Here is a 27,395-nt window from a genome sequence, read left to right on the forward strand (position 1 = left end):
ACAGCAGGCCTTAGTCCACCAGGTATAACTAGGATGTAGACACCAAATTTTCCTTGTGTGAGGTAGCTTCCATTACCCTGGTAACTGATAAACAAAGCATGCTTCCTCGTCTTGACCTGTCAAAAAGGCGCTAGCTATGAAGCCAGAATCCTAATATATGACAGCTATATCAGAGAAAACACTGTACATTGAACCATAAAGACCATGGCTTAATTACCTTTAGTATGAGGCGATTTCGTAACTGGCTCACCCTATCTACTGACATTAATGGCCAAAAATGATTAGATAAATGGGTTTCGGCAGAACACTTGGATTGTATTTGTTGACAGTGTGTTGATAATGGTACACCTTTAGTTTCCATCACACTTCGTCCAAGAGAAATTAACAGGAGCCGAATTTGCTCCCGTGCGCCTCACTGGTCTTAAACAATAACAATGGGTGACCACTCCCTCTCAGCTGACGCCTCCCTCACTTTGTAGAGATGTCAGCAACTGATTGAATGGTCACATCTACTCTATTTTTAATTGATAATTAAGTTAATTTATGAGATGTTTTTATGATGGTAAAGTCCAAAGACTAATGTATTTAAGAATAATTCCCAGCAGAATAGCTGGTGAATTATAATAGTATGTGATAATGATATCCCGTTTTCTATAGACGGAAAATTCCACTAAAAGTTACATTTTCTATGGGTAACTTGTGTATACATTGGCAGCAATATTATCTGCCTTTATTGATATTATTAAATGGTGTCGGATTTTCCGACAATAATTTAAGATTTATATGGCTCCCTTCACATAGGGTAATATTGGTGAATGAGGCAGTTGATGTGATAGCGAAGAGAGCTTCAGAAAAACTCTTGTCGATGTTGTATGTCATAAAACTTTGAAACGGACATGAATCAAGATGATCCAAGAAGATAAATAAAAAGTAACGAGAACGGCTATTGTGGACATCAGTAACACACACAAGCATTATGCGTCCTTCGCTTACGGTAGAGGAAAGTCTATTTGGAAGGATTCAATTTACGAGATTAATAATAGGATACAAATGTTTTTGGCATTACGGTGTTGTCAGTGAAATAGATAAAGAGCGTAAATTATGTAGTATGTTGCACGCCCACACCTTAGATCATTATATTAGTGTCAACTTAATAGCTATATAAATAAGGAAATTAGTATACCACATCAAATTGTTAAGATGTGTGATAATAGTGTGATACAGAATACTTTGGAGTTACAAACACTGCCCCAGGAGTATAACACACACATGCTGTGTTTACTGGATTAACCTGCAATGTAAAATGTGATTCTTGTACTTTGATTCGTGTATTTGGGTGCCTCTTGAGGGACTTGAAGTAGATGGTAGAAATAGCCTAAGCTACTTTATCCCTTTGAGATTTATTTTATTGTTTCTGTAAACGTACTTACATCATTTTCAAAACTCACATTTTGATCAAAGTTTCCCCAATTTTGTGTTTCTGCTTTGCTATCTCTTAGTCATACAACATAAGAAGCCTCAATTATCTTAATTTTTTTTCTTGGAACTCCCTTGTTAAATTAGGTTTAATTTTTTTGGAGCATTCCCATGACATTCAAAATTTTTGTCTTTGTTCTTGTGTTGTGTTGTATTGTGCATGAACATTTTGCAAATGTTGTCTTCAACTTTCTTGGTTTCAAAGAATCATTTGGCAAAGCTTTGATACAAATAACGCATGGAGGTATTTTTTTTCCAATGATGGACGTGAATTCACAATAAACATGTGAAACGTCGTACGCTCATTATCTGACACACATGATAAGCTTCAAATTCTGTGTCTAAAACACACGAATAATTCAGACTGTATTAAATTTATAATATAAAGAACTTTTCCGTGCAAACAGCGAGGTGGACTTTATACACTGCTATCCAAGAGAGACCTGGGTCAAACTATCAGTAATCCAAATTAAGGGACGTCCTCCAATACGGCTACATTGGTAGTATTACGACGAACAGATGGTCAACTGATTCTGATACTGGTTTCAAACCACATGGCCAGGTATGGCTAGCCACCTTGCCAGAGCAATGCCAGGTAGCCAGTAAGTACACCGGGTTAGGGAGTTACTCAGGTGGTGGAGGGTGAGTGAGTGATGTCTTGCCTTGGCTGCAGTGCCACCAAGTTTTGTGGAAAATGTGCAGAAGTATATGGAGTTAGACGGCCGTTTGAGTGCCGTAAGGTTTCTTACGTGCGATCACTGTGCAACAGGGATCGCACATCTAAGCTGGTATTGTTGTTACACTCGTATGGGCCAATAGGCCTCTGCAGTTACCTTCATTCTTAAACACATGATGACTAATATATACAAACTCGCTTATTCATCGATTGACAGTTTCAAGTTGATTTTTTTATATCAACTATGTATTTTAATGGATTTAAACCAGGTTCTCAACATGGAGTATATGACCCACATGGGGGCAAAAATGGAAACTGGGTTGTGTGATATTAGTGAGTGCCATTTTCTTTGCTCTATATAATGAGTGAGGAGGGGGGTGGGGGGGGGGGTAATTTTGACATTATTATAAAAGGTTGAGAACCATTTTTTTAAGCTTAAATGTCATGGCTTAGTGACGAGCACAAGTCAAATTATTATTATCGGAGAGTCAGCTGTAGCGCTGGAAGTTTGTGTTATTTTCGTGTTGATTTTGCTAAGCCAACTAACTCAAACTCAACCCCCCCCCCCCTTCCCCAACTAAAAAAAAAATCCCTGGGGAATTACCCCTGAACTAGACAGTTCAAAACACTCGATAATTTACATTTGAGCCATATATGTAATAAACTACATACATATGAAGTAACTGTATCATGTATATATTAAAGCATGTATTAATATCATGGATCAAAATCACTTCAAGGTGATATAGATAGGCTTCAGAAATTATAAAAAAAACACTGGCAGATAGTTTAATACTGACAAAAGTAAGGCTATGAGGCTAGGTAATGATTATAGTCACAGGATATCAGGGGGAAGGTGATGAGATTGAGAAAGGAATCTTGGTCATAATTAGTAAGAACTATAAGCAAAAAAATCTATGCATAACTGTTCGAAATAAGGCAAATAGGACCCTGGGAATATTTCTAGAAGCATTAGCAATAAAACACCTTGTGTTTTTCTGCAGCTGTAGTTAGCTAGGGAGGTCGGTCGGCCGAGCGGACAGCACGCTGGACTTATGATTCTGTGGTCTTGGGTTCGATCCCAGGCCCCGGCGAGAAACAATGGGCCGAGTTTCTTTCACCCTATGCCCCTGTTACCTAGCAGTAAAATAGGTACCTGGGTGTTAGTCAGTTGTCACGGGCTGCTTCCTGGGGGGTGGAGGCCTGGTCGAGGACTGGGCCGCGGGGACACTAAAAGCCCCGAAATCATTTCAAGATAACCTCAAGAGGATAGCTCGTTAGGCCTTATTTAGAGTATGATGATCAGTTTTGGTAGCCATACTATAGAACGCGTCATGCATAGAATGACAACGTTAACACCACGAATTAGGAACCTTCCTTGTGGAAAAAAGATTGTTAAAGCTTAATTTACATTATCTAGTAAGGTGAAGAGTTAGGGGTGGCCCTGATTGAAGTGTAAAAGTTAAACTACGTTTGAGACAAAGTACATCTCACGGGGATAGAGTAGCTTAGGCTATTTCTTCCCTCCCCTCCCCCCCCCCTCCTTACGTGTACAAGCGGAAGAACGGGCATAACAAGGTTAAGGTATAAAAAACAAAACCACAATAGAATACGAAACAATGGATGAAAATTAGAAAAGTTTAGATTTAGGAAAGACCTGGATAAATACTGGTTTGGTAACAGGGTTATTGATTTTTGGAGCAAATTACCAGGGTAACATAATAAATGTAGGGTCCCTTGATTGTTTCAAGCGTTGGTTAGACGCATAAGAATGACTGTGAATATAAATAGAAGCTGCCATGTGAGGGTCAATATCCTTCAAGTTTGTTCATAAAGCAGACGTGGATTGTTTTACCGATCGTTTGAAGCGTTAACAGGAGCTGCCCTTAATGTCCAAATGTTTTCTACTGTTCTGATGCGAGAAACAATAATAATGGCAGAAGTTAACAATAATAATAATCACGAAATAATGGAAGCAAATTAGATCATTTTCGAACTAGAAAAAATATTATGGTTTGTGAATTAGGTTGTAGATTAATGATACAAATTCAGGGCAAAGTTGGTTAGCAACCAAAGTGTCCTCTCGAATAATGCATCCCATTTTAATGTCAAAACTCCAAACAGCAATTTAGTTGATCATTTTGTCCGTCGTGGCAACTCCAGAAGACGGGCCGATGTAACCGGCGTGCGACTGCTGAAGTGATTCAAGTGTGTGTTAGTGTTACTTTATTATTATTCTCCAGTTAAGCAAACTACCAAGACTGGATGTGTTGATCAAAGGCTGCTTCAGCGTCTATGTATTTCGTTATGTCTTTCTCATTGTAAATAACAAATATGACTACTCGGCCTTAGGAAAGCTTAATTTTAAGAAGCAACTTCATTTACCCAAAACACACTGGTTGTACAATGGTTTAAGAGGCGAGAACACATAGCTTCTCTGCAAGATATGGAATTACATGCTGAATTTGGTAAATGAATCACAGGTTGTTAAAACATGTTTTGTTTCGTAATATTATATAAATAGTTTATATCAAACAATAACATAGCAACTTCGAATATTTGAGATTTAAATGTTTTAGGCTTTTTAATATGTTTAGACATGAATTAGAGTAATTCTCTGGAACTGTGCGAGCGGCCTTGAACGCCCATAGCGTCTAGATGTGACACCAGCTGCATTGACATTTCACGTGTAAGGTGTTCATTATTGTCGTAAAGTTGACGAACATTATTTGTTAATGTTTGAGTTTGTCAGCCCGGGTCACTACATCCTTTAGCTTCACTATATATCCCAATTCTCCATCACTTAATCAGTCTGGGATATCAACAGTGATATCATTGATTGAACGTTTGTGTCTGGCTGTCAAATATTTTGCCTCGAAGTTGAGCATCATGAGGGAGTCGCCTTCCTCTATGATCACTGATGGTATGTCAAGTCATGTCATGGGTTAACTTAATGTGTTAAAGAACGTTTCTGATGAACGTTTTGCTTTAAGGGGGCATATCGAAAAATATAGTTATAAATTAAAATTGTTCAATTTGCTTATAAATTTTTTTATGAAATGGTTGTAGAAAGGGCTGCAACTGGTCCAAGTTTCACTATCACACCCTAAACAGAAAAGGAGAAAAAAAATACACAACGTATTATGCAACGAATGTTCAACATTCTCAAATAATCTCAGGGAACACATGTGTCAACTAAAATGTCTACTATGTGCTGTAGAAGCACAAACTCTTGTAATAATTGTAATATGTATGTTCAATATATTTATATTTAAATTTTTTTTTTTTTTTTTTTTCTTTTTGCCAATTTTTTTTTCTCGTTTGTTATCAAGGGATTTGCATGAAACTTGCACACCTTGCTCAATGGATGCCTATCTGCAAGAGTGCCAATTATGAACGAAATCTGTCGAAGTCAAGCTCAGCTACAGGTGGCCGAACTTGGATCTTTATTTTACTCTGGAAAGTAATTTACACCTTCAAATTACTTCAGAGCTTTCATTTATTAATAAATTTACATTCAAATTACACCTTATATGTAGCGTCTGTGCTTCTACAGACTCTAGTAGACATTTTAGTCCAAAGTCTATTTGTTGATTTTATAAAAATTTATAAATATCATATATTGCATATTTTTTTTAGTAGGGTAACTTTGAAAAATTATATTATTGCACTAAACACTTTTTTGATAAAACTGATCACTAGAATCCTTTATTATGTGCTTAATTTAATATCTGAGTGTTATAGAAATGATTTTAGTTGACACATGTGTTCCCTGAAACTATTTGAAAATTCGTTGCATAATTCGTTGTTTATTTTGTTTCTCCTTTTCTCTTTAGGGTGTGCTGATGAAACTTGGACCAGCTGCAGCCCTTTCTATAACCATTTCATAAAAACATTTATAAGCAAATTGAACCACTTTTAATTTTACACCGATATGCCCCCTTAAGCATGTTGAGTATCTGGATGGGGTCGGCATCCTTCACGACCTCTGTTGGTACATCTAGCAAGTTGTACAGCGCGGGCAGAAATACTTTCTTCGCTTTTAAATGTTCCAGAAATACATTTTGAAGTTCTAAAGGCAAACTGGGATTTCGTTTAATTGTTCTGTGTTCTTTCCTAGGTTTCCTTGGGCATAAACGAATTCCAGTTAACACTTTCTTCGGGATCCAGAGGCTCATGTTTTCCATAGATGTAAGCCTTCATAACTGCAGTCGCCATCACTACAGAAATGCAGTATAATCTCCACATTTTTCCAGTAGTAAAGTGATGCACTCGAACTCTGTCGATGATCTACTGATTTACCTGCACTGCTCTAAATAACAAAGCGTCGCTTGCGTTAATGTCCATAGGTGAAAATGGTCAGATATTTTTTTTTATAAAGGAATTATACAAGGTATAGCAGAATACACACTACATAAACAGAAAGACCAAATACAGGTACAGAATAACACAGAACATCACCAGAACCTAGAAACGCCAGGTACTGAGGCAAACTACACAACATGAAAAATGGACATACAGCAATTACATGGACGTGGAAAAGGCCTCCGAAACCACTGACAGAGGTATAAATACACAACTACAGGAAACAATAAAAAATAAAAACAGAAAAACAGCTAATTACAGAAACAGTTTAATACAAACAGAAAAACATAGAGAACAGAAATGTAGTACAAATAATATAGCAATACACGAGGCCAAGAAAAGAAACACACGCACACAAGCAACATACACAACCACACAGCCCGCCACCCCAACACAAAACATGCAAGAAATAACACCAAACACACACAACCACACCACAAACACGTATAAAAGGCAAGCACAACAAAACAGGTCACGCATGGGCAAAGCACAATACTCACACCGCCCACACTCGCCTATAAGGACACCCACCTGTGCACGCAAGCACCGGGGAATCATGACGCACAACAGACAGAAACCAAACACATCAGTCACACATACTTCGGGTACTCCTGAGCCGGAAACCGTAAGCAATAAGCTTCCCAAAAAAGTTGGGAAGATTAGCTGTCTCCGTGGCGTAGTGGTTAGACACTCGCCTGGCATTCCGCGAGCGGTATGTCATGGGTTCGTATCTTGGCTGGGGAGGATTTCCTGGGTGCAAATCCTTAACTGTAGCCTCTGTTTAACTCAACAGTAAAATGTGTACTTGGTTGTAAAACGATTCTTCGCGGCGGGGATCGTATTCCAGGGACCTGCCCGAAGCGCTACGCATACTAGTGGCTGTACAAGAGTGTAACAACTCTTGTATATATCTCAAAAAAAAAAAAGTTGGTTAACGTCAGGAATCGGACGTCCATGAGGCGTAATAGGCAGAGGCATCAAATTCGGCACATCCGAGACAAAACACTACGCCCGTGGAACCCAGATGATGGGCACCAGGGAACAGGACGCACCAGGTCATCAGTCATATTCCGAAGTTGCCTCGGGGCCGACCACCTCGCCGGATGAGAGGACGAAAGGGAAGGGTTTCCTCCTGGGAAGCTTATCACAGGGCCGCACACCAGGAAGCACACTGGACTGCACGGCAGGCTGCACACCAGCCCGCCCACTAGGGCGCGCACCCCGGTCGACGCCAGACACCGCACAGTCCCCCTGTGGAGGGCGGCTCCGCAGAGGCCCCAGCACCTCAACCAGCTGGAACAGCAGCAGTCCCCCCTCCCCCTGCCGCACATCCTTCGAAAACACCACTACAAGGTCGCGATCACCAGGGGCAACCGCCCACTGAAGGGAGCCACCAGCAGGAGGCACAGCGTCCAACGCCGAAGGCTCCACCGAAGGCAACACAGCGTCGGCCACATCGTCATAGTCCATCGCTTCACGCTCCTCTGCCCACGACCAGCGAGGCGACTCACTCGGAGCCGAGCGACAGAGCTTAAAAAGAGGTCGCAGATCGTCGGAACTGTCACCCCCAGCAAACGGTGCCCCAGAAGAACCAACGGCAGGCGGCCCCAAAGCTGGGGCAGCACTAACACACAGGACAGCAGCCTCAACCGCCAGGGGCAAAAAGCCACTACCACGCCCGGATACCAGAAACGGAGAAAGACCAGACACAGCAGGCGGGAGAACACACTCCAAAACACGTGAGGTATCCAGCACGGACGACAGCGCCGGCGCAGGCGAAAGGCACGAGGGAGCGAGGAATCTGCCGAAGACGACGAGGTAGCCGAGGAAGAGGGCAGGGGGGAGGGCTCGCCCACCACAACCCGACAGCGCCAGCACGCCCGGATACCGTAAATGGAGAATGAGCAGGCTCAGCAGGCGAGAGAGCACTCAATCACACTGGAGGCATCCAATACGGACGACAGGGCCAGCACAGAAGACGGTCCGGAGGGCGAGGAGACCACCTAATACGACGAGGGAGACGATGCAGAGGCAGAGGGCGGGACAGGGGGCGGGGGAGAGGGCTCACCCACCATAACCCCGGCATCCCCGGGAAGCAGACGATTGTCGGCAGGAGAGGCAGGCACTACCCCTACAGCAGCATCCAAGGCCCCCACGGAAGCAGCCGGCCGCGGATGCACCTCCGCAATCACCGAACGACGAAGACCCGAAGCAGAAACCCCCTGGTGAAGCAAAAGCCCCCCAGGTCCACAGAGCTCACTGGTGGGGCAGATGGAGCGCCAGCCGAAACCGCCGCAGGAACCGCATCAGGACAGAGCAAGTAGGCGCCGAGGAAGCCCCATGCTCAGACAAGCAGGGAAAGTCACCCTCCTAGAAAACCGAAGGAGCCTCAGCATGAGGAGCGTCACAGCCGGCCCCCACATCGCCCTCGGCACAACACTGCTCACAGGTCCGTGTCTGGCCCTGATAAAAGACCCGGAGCAAGAGCCCACGATACAAAACTCTGGACGGAATGGGTGTCGTAACCGGCATAACGAGCGTACGAGCGCCCGTACGTATCCTTCGCAGCCGGCCTGCACTCGGTGTTGAAGCTGTGAACCACCACCACACCGTATCGCGTAAACACCGACTTCAGCTCGTCCACGGGGAAAGCGACTGGCACACCATGAATGCTCACATATTGCATGGCCCCCCAGGAATCCGAAACCTCCACAGACACAGCTGATGCAGGAAGAGTAACTGTGCGTGCATCCCAACGCGCCACAAACTCCCGGTACAGCAAACTCGAGTTGAAGGACACCGCCACCCGAATAGGTGAGAGCTTTTCAAGCCCAAGCAAATCAAGAACGTCCACATGGAGCACATCTATGATCGCAATCTCCACCAGCGGCCAGTCCACAGCCCCAGAAAAGGCTAAGCACGCCGTGTCAACCCGCCGAACGCGGTAAACACCCCAACAACCATACCACCAGCCGGATCCTTCAGCCAGCGGGTGCACCGCCCCACAAACCACACCAGCCTCCACTCAACGCCAGGCAACAACTGGCAGGGCAGGCGGGCACGTCTTGACCCCCTGACGGCCAGTGAGCGAATTCCATCAGATGGATAGTTGATGACTTGTGGTCGGTAGGTACTATGGTGACCAAATGGATTGATAGACTGATTAAGATGAAGCCACCCAAAAGGTGGCACGGGCATGAATAGCCCGAAAGTGGTCACTTTGGAACCATTACCAATAGCTGAAACTGGATATCTGTAAATGGATGGATTTTTTTTTTTTTTGGGGGGGGGGATGGCAGTCATGGAGGGCAAGCGATACTAATTATATAGCGGGTGAGTTAATGAAGGCCTCTAGGTCTTCTGTTTTCTTAGTCCGAGTCTTGCTGCTAGTTGACATGGCTGTTGTCATCATTGGAGTTCGGTGATGTGCCCTCCATGAGGAGATCTTGTACGCACTAGGGGAAGTGTCGTGGCAATGGAGCTCTTAATGAAATTTCCTCATCTGAGGAGTCCGTGGCGTAGTTCGTTGTTGGTGGTTTTGGTCTCATAGCCTGAGGCTGAGGCTGGCTCTGAAGTCAACGAGTTGTGATAGCTGGTTCGGTAACGTCGGTGGTGCTTGTGGTCGGAGAGAAGACATCTGCGAGAGCGTCTGCTGAGATGGTGATGGAGGTAGCTTTTGGAGCTTGACTGGAAGATGATGCTGTTTGTGCAGCCTGGGTCTATAGTGGAGCTGACTTCAGAGTTGATATCGACCTAGCAGTCGACCTTGTGGAAGTCCCGGGTGTGATAGGGGAGGTAATGATTTGTCAGGGGTCCAGGCCATTGTCTAAGTACAGCACATTCAGTTCCCTGATGAATCGGTGGTTGTCGGTTCCCTTTGGGGGCCCCCATTGTGAAGGCTGGCTTGACTGGTAGGAGGAACCACTGTTTGGTAAGACTGGGAATCGTCTGGTTGGTGGGTGAGAGCTGAGGTGTTGGGTATAGCATCAGGGGCTCTGGTGGAGGGGTTGAGAAGGTCGGCTTTCTTGGTTTCTGTGGTGTTTGTGTGTTACTGAGGAAGTCTTGGTTGTGGGGTTGGTATAAAGTCATTGCTTGGTTACTGACTTTAATGCGTATATACACAATTACATGACTAGTAGCTACCAAGCTTGGCGGGCGTCCTGTACGCTCTATTTACCTTCACTCTCTGGCGTCTGCTCCGCCACACATAGAAAACGGATGGTACCATTTTCTGTGAACATGACATCCCTCCTTTTCTTTAAAATGAATGAATACAGGATGTGTACCATGCTTGTAACACAAAGCAAAGTTATTAACACAAAGTTAGTTATTAACATATCAAGAGATATTGCATACATTTAACATTAATTAAGCACACAAAGAGTTTAAGGGGGCATCTCTTCTCAAATCCGAAAAATTTCGAAAATTTACAAAAAATTATGAAAAATACTACAACGTTCTGGCAACACTGTGGTGAAAACCGTTTCATGTTATCTTGAAAAATAACGTTATTAGAGTCAAAATTCCTGCTGCAAGTTTCCCCATTCCGGTTCTCGCGGGCTGGGTGCGCCGTGGGGTATTGCGTCTTACGTTGTAGCTGTCTAATATTTCGTAATAGCGTTGAAAATAACGTGTGATGCATAAAAAAATATAAACTCACTTATTGGCAACAGTCGAGAGTGAGGGAGGGATGGGATTGCTAACATAAGTCAGTCACTCTCTGTGTCCGATAGCGAGCAGATCTATCGTGGACGCGCGCTCACAATATCTCCCAGAATTATCAGTATTTGTGCTATTTTTACTGCAAAATGACGTACAAAACGAAGATGAAGAAAACTCTGAAAGCTAAAAGCATGCTAGCTGCCCGTAGAAGGTGCGAGCTGGCTAGAATCCATGGATTACGCACTTTGAGAGTGAAGATCGTGGAGGCCTCTCAGCCGCGAGTGTGAGGAACCAGCCCGCTACCCCCCCCCCCCCCCCACCACAATCCCACCCTCTGCCACCGCACATTCTCCACCTTCTACTCCAGGGACTGGTACTTGAAGAAAAAGGACAAGGATATGCAGAAACCAACGAGACCCACAACCAAACCAAGAAAGGCCCCTGAGGGAGCTGACCCCGGCTATGGCGCAGGTGCCTACTAGTGCCACTCCAGTGCCACCTTGAGGACCCATATTTCTGACCAATTATATTAGGTTAGTATGTTTTAGTGTTATATTGTGATATTACTTCATATATATTTGTACATATAAAACTGGTGGCAATTTTTATTTTTTTTATTTTTTTTTTATTTTTTTTTTATTTTATTTATCAGGCGATCTGCATGGAACTTGCACACCTTACTGAACCCATGCCTATCTACAAGGGTGCAAATTTTGAATGATATCGGTCAACATCAACCTCAGCTAAAGGTGGCTGAACTTTGACCTCCGTTTGTGCAGGTAAATATTTTACAATTGTAATTGATTTCACAGACTTTATTTATTATTCAATTTACATGAAACTTGCACATTATATGTAAAGTTTATGCCTCTAAAACATTGTGGTGGCTTTTCTTTCTACGTAGATTTATTGATTTTATAAATATTTATAAATATCATATTAGTGCATAGGATTTTTGGGAAATTTACAAAATCTGTATTATTGCACTAAATACATCTGGGATAAAAATCCACCACACAAATCTTTATTATATAGTAAGGTCATAGCTAAGTGTCATAGAACTTATTTCGATTCACAATTGTGGGCTGTGAAATGATTTGAACATTGGTGAAAAATTGTCTAAAAAAACTTTTTTATTTTTTTTCTCCCTCTCTATTTAGGCTGCGATGCTGAAACTTGGCCCAGTTGCAGCACCTTTCACATGTATCAGGATAATAAATTTTCAATGCCCTACAACAACTTTCAATTTCCATCTAGATGCCCCCTTAAACAACTTAATCTTTACCACAAAGGATTTCAATGTTAAAAATACATATGCAATGATAAACAAACATGAAAGAAACTGTAATACAAAGTTACAAAATATTGAATGAGAGATCTGCATTATTCAAACAATATTAAAATTAGTTTAGCATAATAAGTAAATACTTTGCATTACGTAGGAACACAATTAATCAAATCGTGTAGGGCGTTTAACATGACGTTTAGGACGAGTCCTTAAATGCAATAACATCCCTTGATGAATTTTGTCGGGTTATAACTATTTTTTTCTTTTTCTTTTGCACGACTTTGCACTTCATCATCTTCTACACTAGTTGGAATCACTTTGAAATAAGCCATATTACGTGTTATACTATGATCTCTATTACTCGCTGTTACCATAGTTCCTTTTACACTAATCACTTTATATGGTTTTGTATCATACGGCATATCTAGCTTTCCCTCTTTTTTTCTTTTCTAACGAGAAGAGTATCTCCAACCTTTATGAATTGTTCCTTTGCACGTTGATCATGAGCAATTTTCATTTTGCCCTTGGCTAGTGCATCCTTCTCAGCGAGACGTTTATCCGTTATCACGGCTGGCATGACAGGTAGTGCGATTCTCATAGGATGTCCAAATTAAAGTTCACCAGGCGACTTGCCCAGTGTTCCATGTGGTGTTGCACGGTAGTTCCTGAGAAAAGCATACATAGCTTGTTTCCAGGATCGTCCTTTGGCATGAGCACAGCGCACCGCTTTCATGAGAGGTTGCATGAATCTCTCAACTTCTCCATTCGCTTGAGGATGTAGTGGCATCACACGGTGTTTGAATCCAATATGCTCAGCAAAGTTGACGAAGTCTTGTCCATTGAATGGCGGTCCATTGTCCGTCTTGACAACTTCAGGAATGCCAAAATTTGAAAAGATCTTGTCGAGTTTCGGGATGACAGCCTTTGCAGATGTGGAAGTGATGATTTCTACTTCTGGATAACGTGAGTGATCATCAGTGACTGCCATCAAGTACTCTCCAGATGGTAGAGGTCCACAGAAGTCCATCGATACTTCCGTCCATGGTGCAGCAGGTAGTGGTGAAGGTTGTAGAGGTGTTGGTCTTGAAGTATCCACTGCAGCTTGGCAAGGGACACAGGCATCATGCATATCCTTTGCTTGACGATCAATGCCAGGAAACCACACCTTTTCTCGTAGCAGCTGTTTGGTCCTAACAAGACCTTGGTGTCCTTGATGTGCAAGCTTCAGAGCACGTTGCTGGAGAACAGCTGGAATGACGATACGAGTACCTCGCAGCACGGTGTCGCGTTGTTGCGTAACACTTAATTCTGTCTGGATGCGTTCAAGTGCTTTGAATGCATCTTGGTCAACTCCTGAGGGTGGGATGCGTGGAAACTTTTTCTTAGTCAATGCATCCACTGTTGCTTGCAGAGTTGGGTCCTCTAGGGTTGCAGTACGGATTTCATCAAGAGTAAGAGCCTTAGGGACTGCATCACAGGTTACAGAGTGTACATATTCCTCGGCAACTTGCTGATGCTTGGTGATGGTGAAACTGTTGGCAGGATGTCGACTGATGTAATCAGCGGGATTGCCTGCACCCGGCTTGTATTTCACCGTAAAGTTGTATGGTTGCAGACGAAGAGCCCATCTCTCAATGCGAGCTGGTGGTTTGGACTTTGGATTATTGAAGATGGTCTCCAACGGTTTGTGGTCAGTGACTATCGTGGTGAAGGGTGCACCAAGCAGATACACATTGAAGTGTTCACAGCCCCATACAAGAGCAAGAGCTTCCTTCTCTGTCTGACCGTATCGTTGCTCAACATCTGTGAGAGAACGGCTGGCGTAGGCAATTACTACTCTGGAATCTGGTTGACCAGGTTTGTGTTGGGCTAAAACAGCACCTAAACCAACAGGACTAGCATCCACCGTTAACTCAGTGTCCATTGATGGATCAAAGTATGCAGCAGTCGCATTCTCTACTAGTGCATCTTTCACAGCATCAAATGCATTTTGCTCTATCGCTCCAGTACCATGATGCATTTTTCTTCAGGAGCTCACGTAGAGGCTTTGTAATGGTAGCAAAATCTGGAATGAAGCGAGAACAGTAGTTTGCCATTCCCAGAAAACTATGTACTTCAGTGGACGTTGAAGGAGGTGCAGCATTCTTGATATCTGCAACTTTCTTAGGATCTGGAGACAGATCTTTGTGACTATGTACATGTCCAAAGAATTCAATTTTACGTTGATTGAACTCGCACTTTGCTCGGCTTAGCGTCAAATTCTTTTCTCGTAAGCGTTGCAATGTTGCACGAAGAGCTTTGTCGTGTTCAGCTTGGGTACGGCCATAAACAATGATGTCATCAGACATGTTGTCAGCATTAGGTATATCTTGCAATACCTGGCTGATGATGTGCTGGAATTCCTCGGCAGCACTGTTGATACCAAAACTCGGGCGCTTGTACCTATACAGACCTCGATGTGTCGTAAACGTTGTGATGAAGCGACTCTCATCATCAAGTTCAAGCTGATGATAGCCCTTGTTTAAATCTAACTTGCTGAATACAGTTGCACCATTCAAGCAGTAAATCATATCATCTACATTGGGTGTAGGATGGCGTTCACGCATTATTGCCTTGTTGGGAACAAGCATGTCCACACAAATGCGTATCTCATCTGGATTCTTCGGCTTTGGTGGAGTGACAATTGGGCTTACCCATTGTGTTGGGCCTGTTACTGGTTCAATGATATCTAGGTCGATCAGCCTATCCAGTTCGGCATCGACTTTCTTGCGAGTATGGAATGGTTGTCGGCGATGTGGTTGGGCAACTGGAATTACATCTGGGTTGATATGCAGATGTACTTTGCTATCAGTATAACAACCTATGGATTTAAATCGATCAGAAAATTCAGCAACAATACCATCAACATTGTTTGCAGATTCCACTGCTACAGCATTAGAAAGCTGAAGTAGCCCCAATTTGGTTGAAGTCTTGTAACTGAGTAAAGACTCCTTTGCATTCCTAACATGGAATGTAGTAGTGAGCATTGCATTCTTTGACTTAATCTCTGCAGTGAAAGTTCCAATTACTGGCAAGGCTACCTTTGAAGCATAGGCAGTGGCTTTGCCATTATAGTTTTCAAGCTTTGGGAACTGTTTTTTAAATTTTTCATAGTGGCACTCAGCAATGGTGTCAATGTTTGATCAAGTGTCAATGAGAACTTTGAGACAAATGCCAGCAATGTATACACATGTCTCTGGGTTGTTTGGAAGATCATTCCATTCTGTGATTGCTTGTACTCCATAAGTATAATCACATTCACTGTCATCTGAGACTGGTTGTAATGAAATGTTGTCTTGTACATTATTAACATTCTGGATATGAGGTGCAATATTGTGTTTACCACCTCGACCCCTATGACCTGATCCTCGTACAGTGCTTTTATTCATAGACTGTGGTTTCTTTAGTGCAGACCGACACATAGCACCAAAATGACCTAGTTTTCCACACTCATAGCACTTCTTACCTTGAGCAGGACAAACATTATCTTAGTGTGGGTAGTCTCCTCCACAATTGTAACATTTATTGTTGACACCCTCTGATGTGGGTCGTTGTGACTGCTTGAGTCTTGTTCCTTGACCCCAGTTGTGATGTGGTTCTCGGCTCAATTTACTGTTAGGTTTGGTATGATATCTTCTTTGATTACGATGTCCTCCCTGAACCTTACATACCTTATCACTGTTAGTAACAGTGGCAGAACCGTTGTTGGCACTGCACTCCATGACACGAGCATCACGTGCAGCATCTTCCATTCGACGAGCCATATCCAGTATCTTGGTAAGAGAACTGTCATCATCAACAAGTTCTAGAGCTCTTCGACGAAGACGTGTAGATGTGCATGTTTCAATTATTTGCTGTTTGATTTCTTTGTCAATATCAGCAAACTCACAATGGGCTGCTAAACCCAGCAGACGTGTGTGGTATTGATCAACGGTTTCATTAGAGTTGTCTGGCTCTCCTGAAATGCATAATTTCTATTGCAGTATTTTGCCTTGGTTTGAAATGCTGTTAGTTTGGCTTTGGCAATGTCATAATCTTTGGCACCACCAGTGTCTTTCAGTGTGTCAAAGATGTCACAAACTCTATCACCTGCATAATGAAGTAGAAAGGCACGCTTTCTTTCAGCACTTTTGATGTCAGAAACTATCAACAAATTTTCAAACCTTTTAAGCCATTTAACCCACCTCTGTGACAGGTTTGTCTGGTCACAGTCAGGATCAAATGCAGGAAACCGAGGTATATTTGCCATTTTTACTGAATAAATGTAAACTTATCACTTAAATGTTCAAAATATTAAACACTTACTGCACTGTATAAGTTAGTTAAGAATTCACTGTAATTACTTTAATTTTGCAAAGCACACAAGCATTTTAATGCAAAAGTTCACAACAGTGCACAATATAGCAGCAACTGACTTCTTACCTAGCCCTTGTGTACATGTGTTGTTCCTACTCACGGCAGCAGCACAGCAGTTGGTACAACAGTAGTTAGCAGTTGGTACAGCAGTTGGTGCAGCAGTTGGTACAGCAGTCAGTTCAGTGTGAAGAATTTTGTAGCACGAAGAGTCGTTTCGTAACCAAAACATCAGATTTTGTACACATCCAAGCGTCGTTTCGTACACGGCGTCGGCACGCAGATTACTCGTACACAGCTTGAGTCAGCACATGCTTGGGGTAGCACAAGGCATTGGTTAGCACATGGCATTGGTTAGCACATGGCATTGGTTAGCACATGGCATTGGTTAGCACATGGCATTGGTTAGCACATGGCATTGGTTAGCACATGGCATTGGTTAGCACATGGCATTGGTTAGCACATGGCATTGGTTAGCACATGGCATTGGTTAGCACATGGCGTTGGTTAGCACATGGCGTTGGTTAGCACATGGCGTTGGTTAGCACATGGCATCGTTTAGCACAAAGCATTGGTTAGCACACAGCATCGGGTATGGTGCTCACAGCACGATTTCTCCTTCCTCCTCTGGACGAGACAGAATGCTCCTTCCTTGTTTTAAGTTGAACAAAATACCTGCGTTCCCAGTTCATCCTCGTCGCCAATGTGGTGTTTGTGTGTTACTGAGGAAGTCATGGTTGTGGGGTTGATATAAAGTCATTGCTTGGTTACTGACTTTAATGCGTATATACACAATTACATGACTAGTAGCTACCAAGCTTGGCGGGCGTCCTGTACGCTCTATTTACCTTCACTCTCTGGCGTCTGCTCCGCCACACATAGAAAATGGATGGTACCATTTTCTGTGAACATGACAGTTTCAACCTGGGCCTTTATTTTTTCCTGTCTGCCGGAAAAGTGGTGTGAAATTGCAGGTTGATTGCCGTTGCAGAGAAGGCAGTGATGGGTTGTCGATTTACAGATCCAGTGGCTGGTCCGGCTGATAAGACTGTTTGGTCGGAGATGTAGTGATGTGGGAAGAGAGGAAAGAAGTGGTGCACTTCGATAAGTGTGCAATCAAATTTTTAAGTTTTTATTTTTAGAGATCCCCCCCACACAAGAAAGAGAACAAAATTCTCACCTTCGTGACCAAGTTAAAAGGGTGTAATCAGACGGCTTCTTTTATGATCTTAGACGTCGCTTTTGGTGAAGGTATGGCCGTCCATGGGGCGAGTCCTGACTTTTAAACATTTGCGCGCATTGTTGTTTAACCCCCCCCCCCCCACCTCAATGGGTTCTAGTGGCAATGGATGTCTTGTGAAGTTAGTGTAGATTGCTGGTGTGGACCGGGTGTGTGTGGGGTGTAGTAGAACAAATGGATTAATTGATGAATATTAAGCCACCCAAGAGATGGCACGGGGTATGAATAGCCCGTAAGTGGTAGATTTTTGTTTAGTAAAAGTATACTGTGTGCCGAGTTCACATTTAAGTCAGGCTGCTATCGCGGGGTTGGATACTGCTTGACAGTATTTGAGGGTGTCCAGCTGCTGGACACCTCTTTTGACCAGAAGAGTGGCAGTGTTGATGGCTTCAGGGTGGTTACTGCAATATTCAGGGACTCTTAGAGCTCTTGTAAGGTAATTGGTTGCTTCACACTCCTGGAGATAGTGAAGTAGTGGCTTTTCTGTGATTGTTTGGCAAAAGATACATTCCCTCTGTCTGGGTTAACCAGTCTCCCAGTTGCATCTGTAACCTAGACGGAGTCTATATAACCGAACTGCTTATTCCTTGTGGATTCCTTTTGGAGTATTTAACCTTTTTAACTTGCTGGCCTGATGATACCATATTGCAGAAGGCGAACCTTCTGTTATTCGGTTGTTGCTGGGCTTTGTTGAGTTTTTTTGGTGATGGTGTTTTTTTATGTATTTGAGGCAGGGTTTGATTGTTTTATTAAATGCTGGATAACTAGTTGTCAATTAATTTCATCGCATTTAATAGTATTAAAACCTAGTATTCCTTAGGTGCCCGATTCGATCCCCGGTGGAGTCGGAAACAAATGGGCAGTCTGTTTCACCCCGATTCACCTGTTACCTAGCAGTAAATAGGTACGTGGGAGTTAAAGCTGCAACGGTCTGTTTCCGGGGGCGTGTGTAACAAAAAGGATGCCTGGTCGAGGACCGTGCCGCGGGGACGCTAGGCCCCGAAATCATATCAAGATAACCTCTAGGTATGGCTCCTCCCACTGTGGGGAACAAGTGTAGTTTGGGTGTAGGTGATCACCTCCTCTATAAAGAATCGTGCTTTTTAATTGTAGTCGTTTAGAAATTTTCCCGCTCTAGCAGCCCAAGAGTTTCCATTGTTTTTTCGAAGTCCATCCACCAAGGCCTGTCTTGCTGGGATTGGATCAGGGGGAATAAATTATCTTGCTGATAATAGTAGCTGTTCTTTATTTTCTTTCTTGAAGAAAGGGCAAACTAGTTTCCAGTCTTAGTTTCAAGCCTGGTCTACATAGAAGGCTCCCAGGGCAGCCCTAATAGCATTGTTTTTGGCTACTTAAAGCTTTTTCCACCGAGTTTGTGATTGGATTGAGTGCAGGTGGGGCATAGTCGATTCGTGACCTGACTGCCTGTACATAGTATGTGCGAAAGACTTGCAGATTGGCTCCTCCAGAGAGGGAGGTTAGCGATCTGGTGATTGCCGTCCGCGCCGCAGTGTTCTTTCAAGAGACCTCAGCATTAAAATTTGTCCCGGATTATTCCTCGATTCTGATAGATGTCTACTCATTCAATTGGTTTGAAATTGAAATTGAAATGAGTTTATTGAGGTAAAATACACACAAAGGGATGAGGTAGCTCAAGCTATTATCACCCCATTCAGTACAATGTGTTAATATATACATAGACACACATCACAAATAAACATATTACCAATCATTGAGAGGTAAACATATACATTTCCTCCTTCACAAGTAGTATGGTATCAGACGTACACACACATACTTTTATGACCTAGGTATACTGTATAGACAATTTGCAAGACACCTGCAGATAATTCAACAAAATATTACAATCTTGGTGCAAAATTCTTATATCTCTCAAGAATATCATCCTTTCCGTTGTGACACATCCAGGCTATTTGTTCAGGAACAGTCCTTATCTGTGTTTCTATATACATTAATCAACGGACAATCAAGAACATAATGGGCAAGGGTTTGAGACCTTAACATACCACATAGTTTACACTTCGTGTCATTATCATGAACATCTATCCCATATTCCCAGTAATATTTGTACCCAAGCCTGAGCCGCATGTACACAGTCACTCCAAGCATTTCTCCTTTTACCATAAGTGAAATGGGTGTTCTGACTCGCATACATGTAGTGTTGCATGGTTTGACTTCTCTCATACATTATCTCTCTCCTCTCCACTCCCGCCTATGCATGATTTCTGATTTTGCTTCTTATTTGTCTCATTGTGAATTCACATTCAATGTCAACTTGTGGTTTTGATGTGGCACGTTTGGCCAAGTCATCCGCCACCTCGTTGAGCACTATTCCAACATGAGATGGAATCCACATGAATTTCACACTATAACCTTTCAGCTGTATCTCAGTTATTCTTCTCTTACAGTCCTCAACTATAGACATGAAGACTGGGTTTCGACTGTTTAAGGACTCCAGTGCTTCTCGGCTATCGACAAATACAAAAACATTTTTGTCGTCATGATGTACTTCCTCCAAACACGCCAGAATGGCCTGCAGTTCAGCTTGTGTGGATGATATATAATTACTAAGACGAAGTTCAATTCTCCTGTCAACAGTCCCAAACTCCGTATAATCCCTTGTTAGGACACCACACCCTGCCCTGCCATCCTCCGCCACCGACTCGTCACAATATACATGTAAACTGTTGCCTCTTGGTAACCGAGATATCATGCTTCCATACAAACACCGTAATTGTCCCGGTTCATGATGAATCTTTTTCACCTTGAGGGGTACAATTTCGACGTCTATTTTCTGTACTTTCCAGGGAGCAGACATATTACACTGTCGAGAGGGTTTACAGCAGTCAAGTACGCCGTATTCCCTGAGGTCATGAGCTAATCCTCTCGTGTAGCGTGTCTCCCTCAGTATCCTGGAAGTGTGTACGTCACTCAAGCAGGTCTGAACGCTCTCAAACAGCTTATCCCCTCCTTTTCTCCGCATGAAACGAATAGATACTCTAGTGTTAATGTCATGGACTCTATCACACACACTCTGTAAATTTAATTCCATTCTCATTATTTCAATCATTGCATTTCTTTGACATCCAAGAATAATCCTCATAGCCTCGTTCTGTATCAGCTCTATTTTTTGAATTCTGCCTTGGCCTGTGTAAGACAATACAGGTGCTGCGTAGTCTATCAGGGACCGAACAGTGCTTATGTATAACATCCGCAAGATAGGTACCCCAACACCTTTACCAGAAAAAGCCAGTGCTTTCAGAGGATGCAGACCGGCTTTACATAAGGTACTGATATGATTTATTTCAGCATTTTTACTCGCATGTGTATCCAACATACATGCCCAGATACTTGTACTTCTGAACACGGCTCAGTTCCACACCATTTAGAGTGTTATATTTCTTCGTTTCCTATACTCGTATTTGGTTTTATCTGCATTTATAACTAAGCCTAACTTGTGACAGGTTGTACCAAGTATGTTAAGAGCAGTTTGAATTTTGTTCCCAGAAGTGCCTTGTATAAGAATGTCATCAGCATATATGATCGTCGTGACCCCTGGAGGATACATCTCTGATGCTAATCTGTTCATTAATACATTGAATAAGGTGGGACTTAAGACTCCCCCTTGTGGGGTACCTAACTGAAACCTCCGTTCCTCAGACATGTATCCCTGGTAATACACCTGACCTTTTCTGCCTTGTAGATAATCCCTTATCCAGTGTAGCAATCTCCCTGTTATTCCCAGATTGGCTAATTCGTATAAGATTACTTCCCCATTGGCTTTATCAAATGCTCCTTGTAGATCAACAAAAACTCTACAATTGTCATCCACATTAGACAAACACTTTAAGAGACAATCTGCAGTACTTTTGCCTTTGATAAAACCAAAGAGATTACTGGACATGTTATCACCTACAAGGTAGAGTAGCCTATTTAACAAAATCCTTTCCATCATTTTACAAAAGCAGGATATTAAGGAGACAGGTCTGTAGCCTCCGTTTGACTTAGGGATAGGAATGATGACAGCCTCTTTCCATTTTCTTGGTAACTTTCCCTCTCTATAACTCATATTAAACAAATCAAGTAAGGGACTAGGTTTCATACCGGCTAAATAATTATGTCATACGTTACTCCATCTTCTCCCGGAGCAGTAGAGCTGCCACTTTTTATAGCATCCAGTAGCTCATCGTGAGTTATCTCAGTGCATGTTATAGATCTTGTATTTAAGGCACATAAAGTTACTCCATTTCTAATATTTTCCCATGACTCAATGGTGACTCTCGTGTCTGCAGGTAAGGACTCCATACCAGCAGCACTTGCCCATTTATCTACTAACTCATTAGCAACTTTCCCTGGATCTGAGTGAGCAATGAATTTGGTCTTACAACCCCTGATTTTGTTTACTGCTCTCCATATGTCTTTAAGGTTCTTAGTATTACCAGTGGACTGAGCAAAGTCTTGCCAGTATCTGTTCCGCGCCTCCTTCCTCACCTGACTGCATTCCCTAGCGACTTCCAACATTGTATTTTTCTCTTCATCCCTCATTCCATTTTTTAAAAATTCTTTATGCACACTCCGTAGCATTCTCTCCCACCCCTTGACTTGCTGATCATTGGAATATTTAAATTTCTTAGGTCCGTGCGTCTTGCTTCCCTTGCCCCCGTTATTTTCCCTCTGTACTAATTTCTCTATGTTCTCGACCATGTCCTCGTAAAAACTATCAACGCAGAGCGGCGTGTAATGTTGATACCAATCTCCCATATTTTGAATAAAATAATTTTTCATATCTTTATTAATATTTAGCCTTTTCCTTTGAAAGTGGACTTGCTTTTTCCCCAGTGGTAATTCAACGTTCAAGGCAAAGTGGTCACTAAGTAGTTCCCGAACAACCCGAGCCTCCCCCATAATCCCCTGAGAGTTTAAAAGCAGGCATAGTCAAGCCGTCCTCCCCTGATGTGAGTTGGTTCATTGTTTCCCAAGAGACAGGTATCTGGATGATCTTGTAGAAACTGTAACCACTTGACCCCATTAGCATTAATACTACCCACTGTCCCAAGGCTTGTGTGCCGAGCATTAAGGTCCCCAATGACCAGTGAAGGATTAGTATAAATGCAGTCAGGTAAATAGTTAGCGTCGAAGCAGTTCCTGGATACATACAAATTAACTACAATAAATTCCCCTTCCCTTAATGATAATTTAACACAGACACTCTCTATACCTTGCATTTTTGATGGCGGTTCTACAACTCTGCTGGTATGGAGTTCTTAACATAAATCGACGTGCCTCTGATGTTATTTGCGGCGAAGAGGTTAAACCCTTTATAGCCATTTAATTTCAATAAGCCTTCATTCCTATCCCCTGTCTCCTGGAGAGCTACAACATCAATATCATTTCCCATCACATAACAATGAACATCTGTAACCCTGTTTCTTAAACCATTAACATTCCATGACAACACTTTCAGTCTAGGGTGATCCATTATTAATCAATTCACTGTCTAAGTCATCCCCAATAAGTTCACTAAATGATAGCCATACGTTGTATAACATCTCCCACCTCCTCCCAAGTTCACCAGTAAAAGCGACATTGCGATTCTCAAGAGATTTTTTCAGTCCTGTGACGTCCATTATTGGCCCAATGATTCCTTCATTTTGTGTAATTATAGGGTTCTTCCTTTCACTACGACTATCATCATTCACACACACATCACTTTCCTTAATTTCATCACTCAATATTTCATTATTATCCTCAACCACTATATCCTGATTATCCTTCACCGTTTTGTGATTTTCCTTGACCTCCTGAACGTTTAATTTAGCCTCGATGGACTCGATTCTCTGCCCAAGATTTCGGAGGAACTCACCAACTTTTCTAAGTTCAGCCCACACCTCCATGACCATATCATTAGGCTCTCTTTCTGAGCCACAGTAGCCACTTCACTCACCGTTACACTGTCACTGCCGGAGTCCTGAGTGGTGGCGTGGCTGCTTGTTGCTTGAGCCTGCCTAAGTAAAGGTGACTCCTTTACCCACGCATTCGTCCGGTTCACTGGCACTGTTTGGGGCAGACTGTTTTGCTGTGCTCCCGGTGTCTGGGTAAGAGCTCTTGCTTGCTCTGTAACATTCACCGGCCGGGGAACATCCATACTCGGCCTCTTGCTACACACAGCCGAGCTGGCATTGTGAACACCTCCACAGTTGCAGCATCTGGGAACTATTTTCTCACCCAGATTAAGTCCGTTTCTACACACAGTAGAGAGGTGAGACTTTCCGCAGAAACGACATCGTGGATCATTTTGACAGCTCCAGGATTTATGCCCCCATCTGCAGCATTTCAGGCATATTATGGGCTCTTCCACATACTTTGCTACATGCCTGTAGCCAGCCCCGGTGATGAACACTTTCTCGGGTACTTCACCTCTCACTAGAGCCACCACCTGACTCCTAGCTTCACCTTTAATAAGGTGACGCTTGGCCCACACAAATCGTTGGTCGTCGAGTATAAACTCGGGGTCCAGAATCTGAGGGTATTTATAGATAATTACCTTCGTCAGCTTCTCGTTCCCCTCCGGTATTTCCATAACAATTCCATCATATCCTTGCTGGCTAAGAAACATCACTGCCTCCATAGAACCTACCGTTAAGTAAGGTCTGTTTACACCTTCCTTCAGCAGGGGCTCGAAGTTGCGGTGTTCTCTTCCGAGTGTGACGGTCCACTGCAGCTTCTGATGATAGGCCAGCGTGCATGAGGCAGGGAAGAGAAGCCTCCATCTCCGCTGACCCTCGCCTTCCTGACATCGGTCCGTCCGTTTGTCTGCATCAGTCTCGGCGCCGTTCTTCATTCTCTTGTCGTTTCCGTTAAGTGTATTACTGTCCACACTACGCCTTGCCTCCTGTCTCCTGCGTTTCTTCTTATTCCTTGTCTGAACTTGTAGATACTCGCCCTCCTCGTCTGACTGGCTGCTTTCAGAGTCCATGTTAATATTGCCGTGGGAAGTAGCCATGTCTTCTGGTGACCGAGTCTCCATCTCAGTACCCAGCATGGGGGGGGGGGGGGAAGGTGCGGAGCAGGTATCTTGACCCGACCGCGTCCCAGGTAAGACTGCGTTCAATTGGTTGACCCTGTACTGTCAGTGGGATGTTCGGTGTCAGTATTTTTATGGGCATGGCTTTTGTCTTGGTAGGGTTGAGTTTGATACCAATCTGCTTTCAGTTTTCATTGATGCAGTCTAAGCATTTGTGCAAAAGGCGCACCGCATAACTTCCTTTTATGATGATGAAGTCGTCCACGTAATTTAGCAGCCTGAAGTGTTGAAGGAGTTTCAGCCTCATTATTCTTCTCATTAAACAGTTGAAGAGAAGGGTGCTGAGAATGCCTCCTTGGGGTGTACCATATTCTTGTCTTTTCGTGACAGTCTCTGAATACAAATTTTACTCCTGCTTCTCCGAGACAGTGTTTGGTCCAGGAGAGGTGGTTTCCTTTGACCTCTTTGTCGATGAGACGGCAGAGAATAGCTGGGGCACAAGCCAGTTCAAAGGTTTTCTCGAGGTCCAAGAAGGACAACATTCCTGGTCTGTCATTCTAGTGGGCTAACAGTTGTAATACATTCCACTGCGCCAACTTTTATAGACATACATGTCCTGGTGCAGTTTAGACATGTTCCAATCAAGTCTGTTGCGTGCCATTCTGTCAGCCGTCTTGCCTGCAAAGCTTTGGAGAGAGATGTGCCTTGGATTAGCTGGATCTTTGGGTATTGTGATTGGCACTGTCTGCCCTATTCAAAGCTGTAGGTTTAGTTTGAGAGTCCAGGCTGAATTAATTAACCTAAGGTATGCAGCGTCTCCCTCTTGGCCGAGGTATCTAATTATATTATAGGTTGTCTCCAGGGGGATGTATCTTTGTAGTTTTTCTTAGCCCGACTGAGCTCAAGTGTGAAAGGGGTATCAGATTTCTGCCCATGCTCGACGGATTCTGTGCAACCTTTCGTCCTCTAATTCGGTCTGCACTGCTAGTTCATCTAATGGAAAGCTGGTTACTGGCTGCTCTTTCAGCAAATTTGGTTGCTAGTGCCAAATGGTGAAGAGGCAAACAAACTTGAATGGTCCCCAAACATATATGCAATCGAAAACTTCACACCCCAGAAGTGACTCGAACCTATGCAGCCAGAGGGACAGGGCAGCCAGAGGTACAGTACTATGCAACTGGTGAACACAGTACCTTAACCACTCTACCATTCGTGACTGTACAAAAGACGATGGTAGCCTTGGCTATTTAGCTCACCATCCCGACGGCAGTTGGTGGTGAAGTAAGGCATAGTTATTTCATCAAATCACCTCATTCTCGTGGGGCCACGTGAGCAACATGAGGAGATTTGATGAAATAACTATGCCCAAGCTAATCACCAAGTGGTGAAGATTTGTTTAGTCGACAGGACCGGATTTGTGTGTTGTGAAGACTTCGTATTTTATTTATTTATTTATTTATTTATGCATATACAAGAATGTACATAAGGAATGTGAGGATACAAATATGGTAATTACAGTCTTGTAAAGCCACTAGCACGCGCAGCGTTTCGGGCAGGTCCTTAATCTAAGAAAATTTTAAGGAGGTAAATACTTGCAAAATTATAGACAAAAAATGCTAACAGATTACATGAAATGAAAAAAAAGATGAGAGAAAATTGTAGGTACAGTATATTAAAGCACATAGGTAGCTAAGATTGATTGCAATGACAGCTTGAATGGTAGTTGACAAAAAAAAATTGGTAGGCATAATACAGCAGAAACAATATAAGATTGGTTGCAATGACAGCTTGAATGGTAGTTGACAAAAATTGGTAGTCACAATACAGCATATGGCTAGCACATAAAAGAAGACAGCAATGAACACAATGATAAGGTTGTTTGAAATTACATAAAAATTAGGAGATTGGGTAACACTAGGTACAGAGCAAATTTAAAGCTCAGTGTAGGAAACTAAGAAGATGAAGTTAGGTACTTTTTGGTTTTGCTTTTAAATAAGGCAAAAGTTTTACAGTTTTTCAATTCACTAGGGAGTGAGTTCCATAAACTAGGTCCCTTAATTTGCATAGTGTGTTTACACAGATTAAGTTTGACCCTGGGGATATCAAAGAGATATTTATTTCTGGTGTGGTGATAATGGGTCCTATTACATCTGTCCAGGGAGAGTTTCAGAGCATGGTTTGCATTTAAGAACAGGGTTTTGTAAATGTAGTTGACACAAGAGAATGTGTGGAGGGAGTTAATATTTAGCAA

The 27,395-nt window shown here is 43.0% G+C and overlaps 2 long non-coding RNA genes across 5 annotated transcripts in view; both read left to right on the top strand.

The window, feature by feature from the left end:
* LOC138363911 (uncharacterized) overlaps positions 1-27,395 on the top strand; it is a 564,751-nt gene that overhangs the window by 423,796 nt on the left and 113,560 nt on the right. The window lies entirely within an intron of this gene.
* Positions 11,215-12,449, top strand: LOC123748489 (uncharacterized). Its single transcript, XR_011228330.1, has 3 exons — positions 11,215-11,712; positions 11,832-11,958; positions 12,340-12,449. It is a non-coding gene; the product is annotated as an uncharacterized lncRNA (long non-coding RNA).

The sequence above is a fragment of the Procambarus clarkii genome, chromosome 12, assembly GCF_040958095.1.
Source record: "Procambarus clarkii isolate CNS0578487 chromosome 12, FALCON_Pclarkii_2.0, whole genome shotgun sequence".
Classification (NCBI taxonomy): Eukaryota; Metazoa; Arthropoda; class Malacostraca; order Decapoda; family Cambaridae; genus Procambarus; species Procambarus clarkii.